This window comes from Dendrobates tinctorius, unplaced genomic scaffold (genome assembly GCF_039654945.1).
Source record: "Dendrobates tinctorius isolate UK_male_01 unplaced genomic scaffold, ASM3965494v1 ptg000232l, whole genome shotgun sequence".
In the NCBI taxonomy this organism is placed as follows: domain Eukaryota; kingdom Metazoa; phylum Chordata; class Amphibia; order Anura; family Dendrobatidae; genus Dendrobates; species Dendrobates tinctorius.
In genome coordinates this window covers 9,320,676-9,333,515 of record NW_027361899.1, presented here as the reverse complement: position 1 = coordinate 9,333,515, position 12,840 = coordinate 9,320,676, and the positions used below count along the sequence as shown (strand labels likewise).

The window sequence follows — 12,840 nt, the reverse complement described above, 5'->3', positions numbered from 1 at the left end:
TTTTACATTTAGCGATGCACCAGCGATCCAACCAGCGATCCGACCCGGTCAGGATCGCTGGTGCATCGCTAAATGATCGCTAGTGAGCTTTCATACAGAAAGATCTCACAGCGATGCAGCAGCGACGCAGCGCACGATACTTACCATTCACACACAGCGATCCTGCGTCCTCCCGCCCGCCTCCACGCGTCGCTGGACGTCACAGCAGGAAGCCCAGCAGGAAGCAGACGACGAGAAATGGAGCCGGACATTCTCGCGCGATCAGCGATGAGCAGCGGGGGAGCCGGTCGCTGGTAAGTATCACACATAGCGATATCACTAGCAATGTCGCTATAACGTCACAAAACCAGTGACGTTTTAGCGATATTGCTAGCGATATTGCTTAGTGTAAAACCCCCTTTACCCTCATCCTCTTCCACCATCTCTCCCAGATTACTTTTGAGGGGGCCAACACAAACATTTTTGAGCATCTCACTGTGACTCTTCCCACCGTTTATTGATGCTGACCATCCGGTATGGGACACATCTGCGAGAGGGTAGGAGTAGCATACCTCAGAGATCTGAGTACAGGTCCATTTAAGCTCCTCTGCTCCAATGCAAAATATCCAGAAAACCTCTCATGTAGCAGAACACTGAGTCTTCCTATGCGACAAAGGGCCCTTTAGATGTCACGGCTGCCCCTGTCCCCCTTAAGGCTGCCTCCTTAAACCCAAAGACTTTAATCTTGGAATATAGAAGAGAATTGGAGCAGGAAAAGAACAAAATCAAAGATATTAAAGAGTCCAGGTCTTCCAGGTCCATGGGGAGCTGGGTGACCCCCCCTATGGGTTCTGTAACGTCGCTCATTAGTGAATGCCCCCCCAGTATCTGTCAGATAAATTATTAATATTAGGACTGAATAGAAAACGATCAGACTTCACCGCAGGGGACAACTCGGGACCCTTCATGACTAATCATTTCCCTTATGCTGGTTTCAATGTTGTGTGTGTTCCCCACCCTCCATGTCCACCCCCCCCCCCCCAGCACCTTACACAGATCTTCCATGTCCTGGACGCAGAAAAGGGGGACGCTACGCCTTATTCTCCTCCTCTCCCAAAATCCCGAACCCAAGTGACATGCGAGCCTATGACAAATGTTGAGTGTTGATCTGAGGATTTGGCATGTCAGCCGGTGTCTACACAGGCTTAAGTTTCTATTATTATGCCAAGGATTATCGGGACAGTGCCCGACCACAGAATTACAGCGCCAATCTCCTTTACCTCCGCGCTTGCCCCTTCATTTTCCACCTAAATTCCTCTTTGTATCCTTTCTTTTTCTCATTTCTGGGTTGGATTTTTTTGCTTTTTGGTCGGGTTCTGGGAGCTGACTGCACCTGGGCGCTGGGATATTTGCAATCCCTGAATTTATCGCAAGAGAGAGAGAGAAAGAGAGAAAGAAATCCCTCCCAGGCTGCTGGAATCTTTCTTTCTTCTCGCCTTTCCCAAGCTGTGGAAGGCTCTGCCATCTACAGCACTCAGAGGGGATCAGAGCACATTGCTTCTTCTTCTCCAGCCTGCCTTTGGCTCTGTGTGTCTGCATCTATCTCTGCTCCATCCAGGGGTGACTGGCGGAGACCCTCAGTGCCCACCATGCAGGGGGCATCTCTAAGACCCATCTAAAGGAGCTCTCTATCTTTCTGGTGGTGGTGGTTTCTCCAAAATCTGGAAGCATCAAAGGAAATCAAGTGGCTTCTGTTTGGATCTACTGTACTGTGCTCGGATTCGCTCACGTTCCTTGGTCTTATCGGGATCTGCTGTCGTTGATGCTGGTTTGCAATTTCTGCCTGATTTTTTTTTTAAACCTTATTTTTTTTTATTAATTTTTGGATTCCAGAACTGGATTGTACTCCAGCTGCTCTCCTATAGGATGCATGGCGTGTAAATAGCCTGGATTGCCTCTACACAAGGATACATGTCACTTCTCAGAGGTAAGAGCTTCTTCCCATTCCTACCTGGGGATAAGCAATTGGAGAAGTTTGCATTGTGCATTGCTGCTTTTTGCATGGAGAAAGGGGGGATTCTAGTGGACCCCCTAATCCTGGTGCTTGCTTACCTGGAGAGTATATTGTGCATTGGCAGAAGGGATGTCTTCAGGTGGATACAAGGATGGGGACAAGGATCCTTCGAATTTGCTCCATGGTAGAGATAAAGGTGAAGATGGTTACGGCTATTAACCCTCTAATGGCTACAGAGGGGTTTATTGTGTGCGTTACCTGTGGAAGGAGGCAGGGGCTGGCATGTAACCAAAACTGCGCTGTGAGTATCTATGGGGGGTGCAATAAAATCTGCTGGGGGTGTCATACCGGAGACCTTAAGATCCACACATTTAATGAAGGTCCACGGTCACCACTGCTATATTACATGATTATATCACCCTATGTGACCCTGTACTGGATTAGGTTACATTTTAGTGGTTTAATGCTTCATTTTGATTATTTTAGATGATGTTTTCTGCTTTGGGATCTAATATCGAAGAATAATCGAAAATCCAAACTAAGATTTTGGTTTGTTTGTTTTGGGGACTGATTTCCTAAAGCTGCACCTTGCCGGATTTACCTTCCATAGAGAGTCACTATTTAATGGAGGGCTGCTGCTGACCAATGCAAGGGGGCTGTAACCTGGAAGGGTTAACAACAGATGAGCAGGGATCCTGTAGGGGTTAATCATTTTGGATGCGGCAAAATAAGGAAGCAAAATGGGGAAAACTGGGGCAGAGATATTTACAGTCAGGGCAGGGTCTCCAGCTGCTGGAGCCGGCGGGGTCTCCGGGTAGTTTATGTTATGGTTTGTTGGGTTTATGGGGGGCTGACTGGTCCTCGCCTGGATGTCTGATAGGAGGGATAGAGGGAGGAAAATGGGGTGCAGTGAGTCAAGAACATGGCATTAGGGGAGCCGCTGATGTTGTCTACAGGTAAACGAGGGGTCAGTGGCTGCAGCCTGCCAGAAGGCGCAATCTAAGGAGAATGCGCAGCACGGAGAGAGTCACGACCCTTGCAGGATCGTATGTACCAACTATATACATATCTGTTAGCATTAGCCTTTGCATCAGCCCTTCACATTCCTGGCCATGCACTGACCCCACACATGCACACCCACCCATGTCTGATCTGTATGCGCCGCACGCTCCTTCTCGCTCTGCCATCCCTGTATCAGTGCACATGTTGGCTGAACTCACTGAGCTCTGCCATGGCGGGTGGAAACTGGGATTAATGGTTTTCTTAGAGCTCAGTGATTGCTTTGTGCAGACAGGAGCCGATTCCTGCAGGGAAGGCGCTGATACAGTGTTGCCTTTGGGAAATGTCTGAGCCTGTGTGATACATTTGGATACAATGTTTGATGTCTGTTATGAAAATAAATGATGATAGCTTAATAAACAGAGGAAAGATTATGATGACCCCCTCCATTATCTGTGCACAGACTGCAGACCCTGGAGCTGAATCATGAATGCAGCTCCTGACTGCTCTGTGCAGACTCTGGGGTGGAGGAGCTGCAGGCACAGGTGCTGAGCAGGCTGCATTCTATTACTATGGAGGGGAATTGGTATCTAAGCAATTGGCCAATAAACTCAGATCCCATTACACCAGTGATCGGTATATGAGGCTTCTAGATCTGATATTGAGATACACTGTATGTCGGTTGTTCATGTGTCGGTGATGCTATTGGCTAATGTGGGACTACAACCCCCAGCAGATAACAAGAGTTGCTCTATGACCCAAGTTCCACAAGTTTCCATTCTCCATGCTGGTGCTGCCACCATTGCTTGCCTTCATCTTGCTGTCATCCTCTCTCTATACATTGGGTCTTGCTTGGATATGTGTAGCAGGTTATTAGAGATAGCCGCCTGGCTATCACACACAGTGGATGATCATGTTACCTGCTCATCCTTCTCACTGACGCCCCCTAGTGACTGATGTTAGATTGCAGGCTAGGGGATGAGATGGAAACAAGTGTTCAGGAGGACGGAAGCGGCTGGTTCATGCATCTGATAATGAGATAATAAAATGAGATTAGATCATTATTACATCAGGTATCAGAATAAACAAATATGTCAGGTCCCGGGCATTATTATAGGAACCGGAGCCCACCTCTGTGGGGAGGAGAGAGGCCTGACCCCCTCATCTGGGAAGACGACACTCCACAATGTGCAGCCCCACTGTGGGGTCCTGGATTATTGGGTCACAGGTTCCGACGAATCAATTACACTGATGTGAGGACACACATAAAGGATAGATAATAGATAAATAATACTGTAGATACTAGATAGATAATATAGATAATGGATAAATAGATAGATAGATAGATAATAGATAGAAAAATATATAGATAATAGATAGATAAATATATAATAAATGGATAATAGATAGATGATAGATAATAGATAGATAACTCATAGATACATAGAAGCCCAGGAGGACAGACTCTGCCCACACTGTGACCTGCTAAACTGCAACAAATACTCAGCAGTGAGGGAAGAAGAGAGCGAGGGGGAGAGAGCAGCGCAGTATGTGAGCATGGGGGAGAGCAGTGCAGTATGTGAGCATGGGGGAGAGCAGCGCAGTATGTGAGCATGGGTGAGAGAGCAGTGCAGTATGTGAGCATGGGGGAGAGCAGTGCAGTATGTGAGCGCGGGGGAGAGAGCAGCGCAGTATGTGAGTGCAGGGGAGAGAGCAGCACAGTTTGTGAGTGCGGGGGAAGAGAGCAGCACAGTATGTGAGCGCGGGGGAGAGAGCAGCGCAGTATGTGAGTGCAGGGGAGAGAGCAGCACAGTTTGTGAGCGCGGGGGAGAGCAGCGCAGTATGTGAGCACGGGGGAGAGAGCAGTGCAGTATGTGAGCGCAAGGGAGAGAGCAGCACAGTATGTGAGCGTAGGGGAGAGAGCAGTGCAGTATGTGAGCACGGGGGAGAGAGCAGCACAGTTTGTGAGCGCGGGGGAGAGAGCAGCGCAGTATGTGAGCACGGGGGAGAGAGCAGTGCAGTATGTGAGTGCAGGGGAGAGAGCAGCACAGAATGTGAGCGTAGGGGAGAGAGCAGTGCAGTATGTGAGCACGGGGGAGAGAGCAGCACAGTATGTGAGCGTAGGGGAGAGAGCAGTGCAGTATGTGAGCACGGGGAGAGCAGCTCAGTATGTGAGTGCAGGAGAGAGAGCAGCACAGTATGTGAGCGTAGGGGAGAGAGCAGCGCTGTATGTGAGCACGGGGGAGAGAGCAGCTCAGTATGTGAGTGCGGGGGAGAGAGCAGCACAGTATGTGAGCGTAGGGGAGAGAGCAGCGCAGTATGTGAGCACGGGGGAGAGAGCAGTGCAGTATGTGAGCATGGGGGAGAGAGCAGTGCAGTATGTGAGTACGGGGGAGAGCAGCGCAGTATGTGAGTGCGGGAGAGAGAGCAGCACAGTATGTGAGCGTAGGGGAGAGAGCAGCGCAGTATGTGAGCGCAGGGGAGAGAGCAGCACAGTATGTGAGCGCGGGGGGAGAGAGCAGCACAGTATGTGAGCATGGGGGGAGAGAGCAGCACAGTATGTGAGCATGGGGAGAGAGCAGCACAGTATATGAGTGCGGGGGAGAGAGCAGCACAGCATGTGAGCACGAGGGAGAGAGCAGCGAAGCATGTGAGTGTTGGGGAGAGAGCAGTGCAGTATGTGAGTGTTGGGGAGAGAGCAGTGCAGTATGTGAGTGCGGGGGAGAGAGCAGAGCAGTGCAGTATGTGAGTACGGGCGAGAGAGCAGTGCAGTATGTGAGCGCAGGGGAGAGAGCAGCGCAGTATGTGAGCGCGGGCGAGAGAGCAGCACAGTATGTGAGCGCGGGTGAGAGAGCAGCACAGTATGTGAGCATGGGGGGAGAGAGCAGCACAGTATGTGAGCACGGGGGAGAGAGCAGCACAGTATATGAGTGCGGGGGAGAGAGCAGCGCAGCATGTGAGCACGAGGGAGAGAGCAGCGAAGCATGTGAGTGTTGGGGAGAGAGCAGTGCAGTATGTGAGTGTTGGGGAGAGAGCAGCGCAGTATGTGAGTGCGGGGGAGAGAGCAGAGCAGTGCAGTATGTGAGTACGGGCGAGAGAGCAGTGCAGTATGTGAGCGCAGGGGAGAGAGCAGCGCAGTATGTGAGTGCGGGCGAGAGAGCAGCACAGTATGTGAGCGCGGGTGAGAGAGCAGCACAGTATGTGAGCGCAGGGGAGAGAGCAGCGCAGTATTGAGTGCAGGGGAGAGAGCAGTGCAGAATGTGAGCACTGGGGAGAGAGCAGCGCAGTATGTGACCGCGGGGGAGAGAGCAGCGCAGTATTGAGTGCAGGGGAGAGAGCATTGCAGAATGTGAGTACGGGCGAGAGAGCAGTGCAGTATGTGAGCGCGGGGGAGAGAGAGCATCGCAGTATGTGAGCGCGGGCGAGAGAGCAGCACAGTATGTGAGCGCGGGTGAGAGAGCAGCACAATATGTGAGCGCAGGGGAGAGAGCAGCGCAGTATTGAGTGCAGGGTAGAGAGCAGTGCAGAATGTGAGCGCTGGGGAGAGAGCAGCGCAGTATTGAGTGCAGGGGAGAGAGCAGTGCAGTATGTGAGTACGGGCGAGAGAGCAGTGCAGTATGTGAGCGCGGGGGAGAGAGCAGTGCAGTATGTGATCACGGGCGAGAGAGCAGCACAGTATGTGAGCGCGGGTGAGAGAGCAGCACAGTATGTGAGCGCAGGGGAGAGAGCAGCGCAGTATTGAGTGCAGGGGAGAGAGCAGTGCAGAATGTGAGCACTGGGGAGAGAGCAGCACAGTATGTGAGCACAGGGGAGAGAGCAGCGCAGTATTGAGTGCAGGGGAGAGAGCAGTGCAGAATGTGAGCACTGTGGAGAGAGCAGCACAGTATGTGAGCGCGGGGGAGAGAGCAGCGCAGTATGTGAGCGCAGGCAAGAGAGCAGCACAGTATGTGAGCACGGGTGAGAGAGCAGTACAGTATGTGAGAGCAGGGGAGAGAGCAGCACAGTTTGTGAGCACAGGGGAGCGAGCAGCACAGTATGTGAGTGTAGGGGAGAGAGCAGCGCAGTATTGAGTGCAGGGGCGAGAGCATTGCAGAATGTGAGCACGGGGGAGAGAGCAGTGCAGTATGTGAGTGCGGGGGAGAGAGCAGCGCAGTATGTGAGCACGATTGAGAGAGCAGCGCAGTATGTGAGTGCAGAGGAGAGATCAGCGCAGGATGTGAGCACGAGGGAGAGAGCAGTGCAGTATGTGAGTGTGTGGAGAGAGCAGCGCAGTATGTGAGTGCAGGGGAGAAAGCAGTGCAGTATGTGAGTGTTGGGGAGAGAGCAGCGCAGTATGAGAGCATGGGGGAAAGAGCAGCGCAGTATGTGAGCGTGGGGGAGAGAGCAGCGCAGTATGTGAGCGTGGGGGAGAGAGCAGCACAGTATGTGAGTTCAGAGATCAGCGCAGGATGTGAGCACGAGGGAGAGAGCAGTGCAGTATGTGAGTGTGCGGAGAGAGCAGCGCAGTATGTGAGTGCAGGGGAGAAAGCAGCGCAGTATGTGAGCGTTGGGGAGAGAGCAGCGCAGTATGTGAGCGTGGGGGAAAGAGCAGCGCAGTATGTGAACGTGGGGGAGAGAGCAGCGCAGTATGTGAGCGTGGGAGAGAGAGCAGCACAGTATGTGAGTGCAGGGGAGAGAGCAGTGCAGTATGTGAGCACGGGGGAGAGAGCAGCACAGTATGTGAGCGTGGGGGAGAGAGCAGTGCAGTATGTGAGCACGGGGAGAGAGCAGCGCAGAATGTGAGCGTGGGGGAGAGAGCAGTGCAGTATGTGAGCACGGGGAGAGAGCAGCGCAGTATGTGAGCACGGGGGGAGAAAGCAGCGCAGTATGTGAGCACGAGGGAGAGAGCAGCGCAGTATGTGAGCGTGGGGGAGAGAACAGCACAGTATGTGAGTGCGGGGGAGAGAGCAGTGCAGTATGTGAGCACGGGGGAGAGAGCAGCACAGTATGTGAGCGTAGGGGATAGAGCAGCACAGAATGTGAGCGTGGGGGAGAGAGCAGTGCAGTATGTGAGCATGGGGAGAGAGCAGCGCAGTATGTGAGCATGGGGGAGAAAGCAGCGCAGTATGTGAGCACGAGGGAGAGAGCAGCGCAGTATGTGAGCACGGGGGAGAGCAGTGCAGTATGTGAGTGCGAGGGGAGAGAGCAGTACAGTATGTGAGCACGGGGGAGAGAGCAGTGCAGTATGTGAGTGTGGGGGAGAGAGCAGCGCAGTATGTGAGCACGGAGGAGAGATCAGGGCAGTATGTGAGTGTTGGGGAGAGAGCAGCACAGTATGTGAGCGCAGGGGAGAGAGCAGCGCAGTTTGTGAGTGCAGGGGAGAGAGCAGCGCAGTATGTGAGTGCAGGGGAGAGAGCAGTGCAGTATGTGAGCACGGGGGGAGAGAGCAGTGCAGTATGTGAGTGTGGGGGAGAGAGCAGTGCAGTATGTGAGTGCGGGGGAGAGAGCAGCACAGTATGTGAGCACGGGGAGAGAGCAGCGCAGTAAGTGAGCGCAGGGGAGAGAGCAGCGCAGTATGTGAGTGCAGGGGAGAGAGCAGCGCAGTATGTGAGTGCGGGGAGAGAGCAGCGCAGTATGTGAGCACGGGGGGAGAGAGCAGCGCAGTTTGTGAGCATGAGGGAGAGAGCAGCGCAGTATGTGAGCACGGGGGAGAGCAGCGCAGTTTGTGAGCGCAGGGGAGAGAGCAGTGCAGTATGTGAGTGCGGGGGAGAGAGCAGCGCAGTATGTGAGTGCGGGGAGAGAGCAGCGCAGTATGTGAGCACGGGGGGAGAGAGCAGCGCAGTTTGTGAGCATGAGGGAGAGAGCAGCGCAGTATGTGAGCACGGGGGAGAGCAGCGCAGTATGTGAGCGCAGGGGAGAGCAGCACAGTATGTGTGTGCAGGGGAGAGAGCAGCGCAGTATGTGAGCACGGGGGAGAGAGCAGTGCAGTATGTGAGCGAGAGGGAGTGAGCAGCGCAGTATGTGAGCACGGGGGGAGAGAGCAGTGCAGTATGTGAGCGTGAGGGAGAGCAGTGCAGTATGTGACATAGATATAGATGATAGATAATAGATAGATAATGGACAGTCTTGGCCCCATGACGTCACCCATTTCCTGGCCGTCCAGTCTCCTGTATCGCGTCCATGCATTCCTGGTGATATCGGTAGACACAGGGGGGACACATACAGAAGGGGCCCCTTTGCAGGAACAGTATCTGGGCCCTTTGTGATACAATATCTCATCATAATGCACATTTCCTCCTGATTTGGAGATGGATGTGGCCCCCTGACCTCTCGGGCCCCTGACAATCATATAAATAATGTTGTAAATTAAGGATCCATCTCAGATTGGCATTTCTTCCTTAGTTTTTGCAGCTGAACAAGCTGGTGACATCCAGACAGATTGTGAAGGGATCATCAATATGTCTGCAGCCGCCATTACTTACACCTGACATGAGTGGTGCAGAATTACGGCCCAGTATGGCTGCACCTAACCCGAGCGGCAGAGAACTGTTACTGGTGGGACATGTATAAAATTATAGTCGTGAGAATATTTATAAACAATATGTTGCTTTTCATTGCCAGCAGCAAGCAGAGATCTTATATTATTGGATTGTTTCCAGAAGCTCCTTCCTCTACGGCTGCTGTCATCGTTCTGTGCTCTGATTGGCTATTATTATCACTGCTCTGTCATCTGATTGGCTCTAGCTTCATTTCCTACTTTGCATACTTTATAATGCTGCTACCATATTTCAAGGGATTTGATTGGCTCCTGATTGTCCCAGTCCATCCCAGTTCTTCCACTACCACCTTGTAATTTCTGTTCTTCTGCTTCTAGAATCTTATTTGCTCCTTTCCTTCCTTAAATGCATTTTAGAATAATTTGCTGCTGCTCAGATCCGCACTTTATCATGCTTTTCCCTAGCTCCTCCCAGTGATCATCCCTGCAGTCTGATTGGCTATAGAATGTTTCAACCACACCCCTACTGACAAAGAAGACACCCCCGAGGAGCTTGCTTGCAGGAAAAGCATAAAAAGAAATCTGTATTCCTTGCAATATGCTGCCTGTTATTGCAGGGTAACGCTCGGCCATAATTGTTCACATCCTCCTTTATCTTTAATGTTTTAGTTAATTACGATTCTTCCATTTTTGAAGTTTTTTCTTGCTATTATTAGCCCGGCATTGTGCGGTGTGTACTCGGCAGAGCGCGCACTAATGTGGGCCAGCACGCAGCATTGTTCTCCGGAATATCACGGCTTCCCATGTGACTCCCGTGTAGCAGCTTCGAAGCTGCATCTCGCCACCTGTCACAACATGGGTCACTGACGCCAGCTCCTTCACAGCTATGGATCATTCCAAGAGGATTCAGAAAAAAATACGTGACGTCCTCAAAATACCAGCAAAATGCAAGAGTCTAAAAATATCCGCACATTGTTCTTGTGGCTGAAGGTCGTTCCCGTAAAGGAAAAGTGTCCTGACGATATCATTGCTTTGTAATCTTAGCTATTGTTATTATGTAACAATGGAAAATAAAGACGTCGCAACCGGAAAAGATAAATGTTCAATACTAAAGCGCATGAAGGTGATCTGTATCTAGAGATGAGAGATGAGCGAATCTGATGAAATTCGATTTGTCTGATTGGCTTACAATCGGATCTGAAATTCAATTTTCAGCAAAATTTATCATGAATTGAATTGCTGGTAAAAGCCCCCATTTAAGCTCTCAGAAATCTTCAGACCCCAGAAAATAATAAATGGAGGGATTAAAAAAAATTGACATTCTCATCACCCCTCACCTGCCATGGTGCTGCAGCTCCCCGCTCTCTCCTCTGCTGGCTCCATTTTCTCTACTGTCTTCACTCTTCTATGCTCTTTTGTGCCTCCGACCCTCATTAGGCCTCATGTAGCATGGTGGCATCCCTGGAGGCTCAGTCAGCACTGAAGGTGTCAAAGCGTGAAGATGATAGAGAAGACCCAAGTTGGAGGGAAGAAGGAAGCCAGTGGAGGAGAGGGCGAGGAACAACAGCACCAAAACAAGTGAGGAGGCATTGAGTACCGTATTATATTTTTTTTTAACCCGTTTAAAGTCCTAAAAAGAGTCAAGCGTAACGGAAGCCAGAGGGCTAATGACATCCTTGGTTCATGCGAATCTAATTGTGGGAAATTTGGGTTTTGACAAATTCAAAATTTTAAAGTCAATTGGATTCTGTCATCGTTCTGTAGTTATCCTTCTCACATTTCTCTCCATATGAGACGCTTATGGTTTGTCCCAAGGTTCCTAATACACGAACGAAATGCCATAATTACAGTAAAGACTGACACATTAGAGGAACAATAAGGAAGTAAGTGGTTTTAGGGGTTCCAAGGGATCGTTTAAGAGCTGCTGCAAGCCACCATGCTGAATTTATAGATACTTTACACTCCTTAGTTTATTTCTGCTCTATTCATCTTCTTTTTGCTCAATGGATATGTGACTGTTTTGCTGCAGCCAGTGATTGTCTGCAGTAGTCAGATTCATATTCTGCTGCAAAATAAACCATGGATACAGGTGGGTGACCCAGCCAGTGGTGAAGGAAGAATGGCTGGAGATAAAAAAACTGAGTATATATTTAGCAGTGCAGAACTCATATAATGAAGAGAAGTCAGGGGATAAACTCTGACCCATTCAGACTCCTGTTAATATTAGTATTTTACTTGCAGTTCCCTCCTTGACCATTGGGTGTGCTGTTACAAAGCTCAAAGCCCCTTCTCCATGTGTGTACAGTGCATTACTAGTGGTAGAAACGAGTACTGCAACACACATTTTATAAACCTGATTTTCTCCAGTATTTTGATTGAATAAGTACAAGAAACAATAGTAAAGAAATGACCAGTTGCATAAATAAAATCTCACATACATAAAATAAGTCCCAGTCCTTACCGACTACCTCTCTCATTACCTTTTCTCTTGGAAACCTTTTCCTTTTTCTCCCTCTGTCGTCAGTTAGATTATGTATTTCTTTGGTAGATAATGTATCATGTTTTTTTAATGGGCTGAGAGACAGAACTTGTTGTAGTTGGCGATCTAGTGGGATTTTATGAGTGGGCACGGACTAACCGTTACCGGCTAACAAGCTTTGATAAATCACCTTCTGCTGTGTATAGTGCCGTCACTTTGTGTCACCGCAGGAGGAATAGTACCGTGCTGTGCAGATGTGATAGTAGGATTCATCAAGATTGGCGCTCTCTACGGCGCTCGCTATGGAGAGAGCACCGGAGTAAGATGCTCCAAATTGATGAAGAAGACTGGTTGTGGAGCATCGTTCTCCCGCCATTGCAGCCCCAAAGAGAAATGCTACTGGCGTCTGTTTCTTCCGTCATTTACGTCACTTTTATGGTGTAAATTAGGATAATTTTGTCAGCCGCTCTTGACCATGTTTCCTTTTTGTGAAACTGTGCACTTTTTCAAAAAGTAAAAAAAAAGTTGGCCTGGAGTAAAAATGGTGAAGTTTTGGCCAACTATGAGTTAAGCCCCTGAACATGGGGGACCAACAGCAGACCAACAGTGGATTCTGGGTCGCTGATGTCAGCACGGCACCCCCAACCAACCAGGTACTATCTGATTCAGGCTCCATGCCCAGCGCCTAGTGCAGGACCAGGCACATTTAAAGAGACTATGGTGTCGCTTCTATTATCACACTGAATGCGATTAACTACTATACTGCAGTCTTTTACTGATGAAGACCAGGCCGTGAGTCCGAAACGTGTATTATTTTCTGGCTGCATTAAAAAAAATCCAAAAATTATTCTGGAAGTTGAGTGCCAAGTTTTCTTTATTCTTCCGTCATTTACG

At 50.1% G+C, this 12,840-nt stretch overlaps 1 protein-coding gene across 2 annotated transcripts in view; it reads left to right on the top strand.

Moving 5' to 3' along the window:
• Positions 1–932: 932 nt before the first annotated feature.
• LRFN2 (leucine rich repeat and fibronectin type III domain containing 2) overlaps positions 933–12,840 on the top strand; it is a 731,551-nt gene continuing 719,643 nt past the window's right edge. Inside the window, exon 1 of one of the 2 annotated variants that reach the window (XM_073556299.1) lies at positions 933–1,966. The gene's annotated coding sequence lies outside the window, so the exon portion shown is untranslated. The remainder of the gene's footprint in view (positions 1,967–12,840) is intronic. The other variant, XM_073556300.1, reaches the window with a different exon arrangement.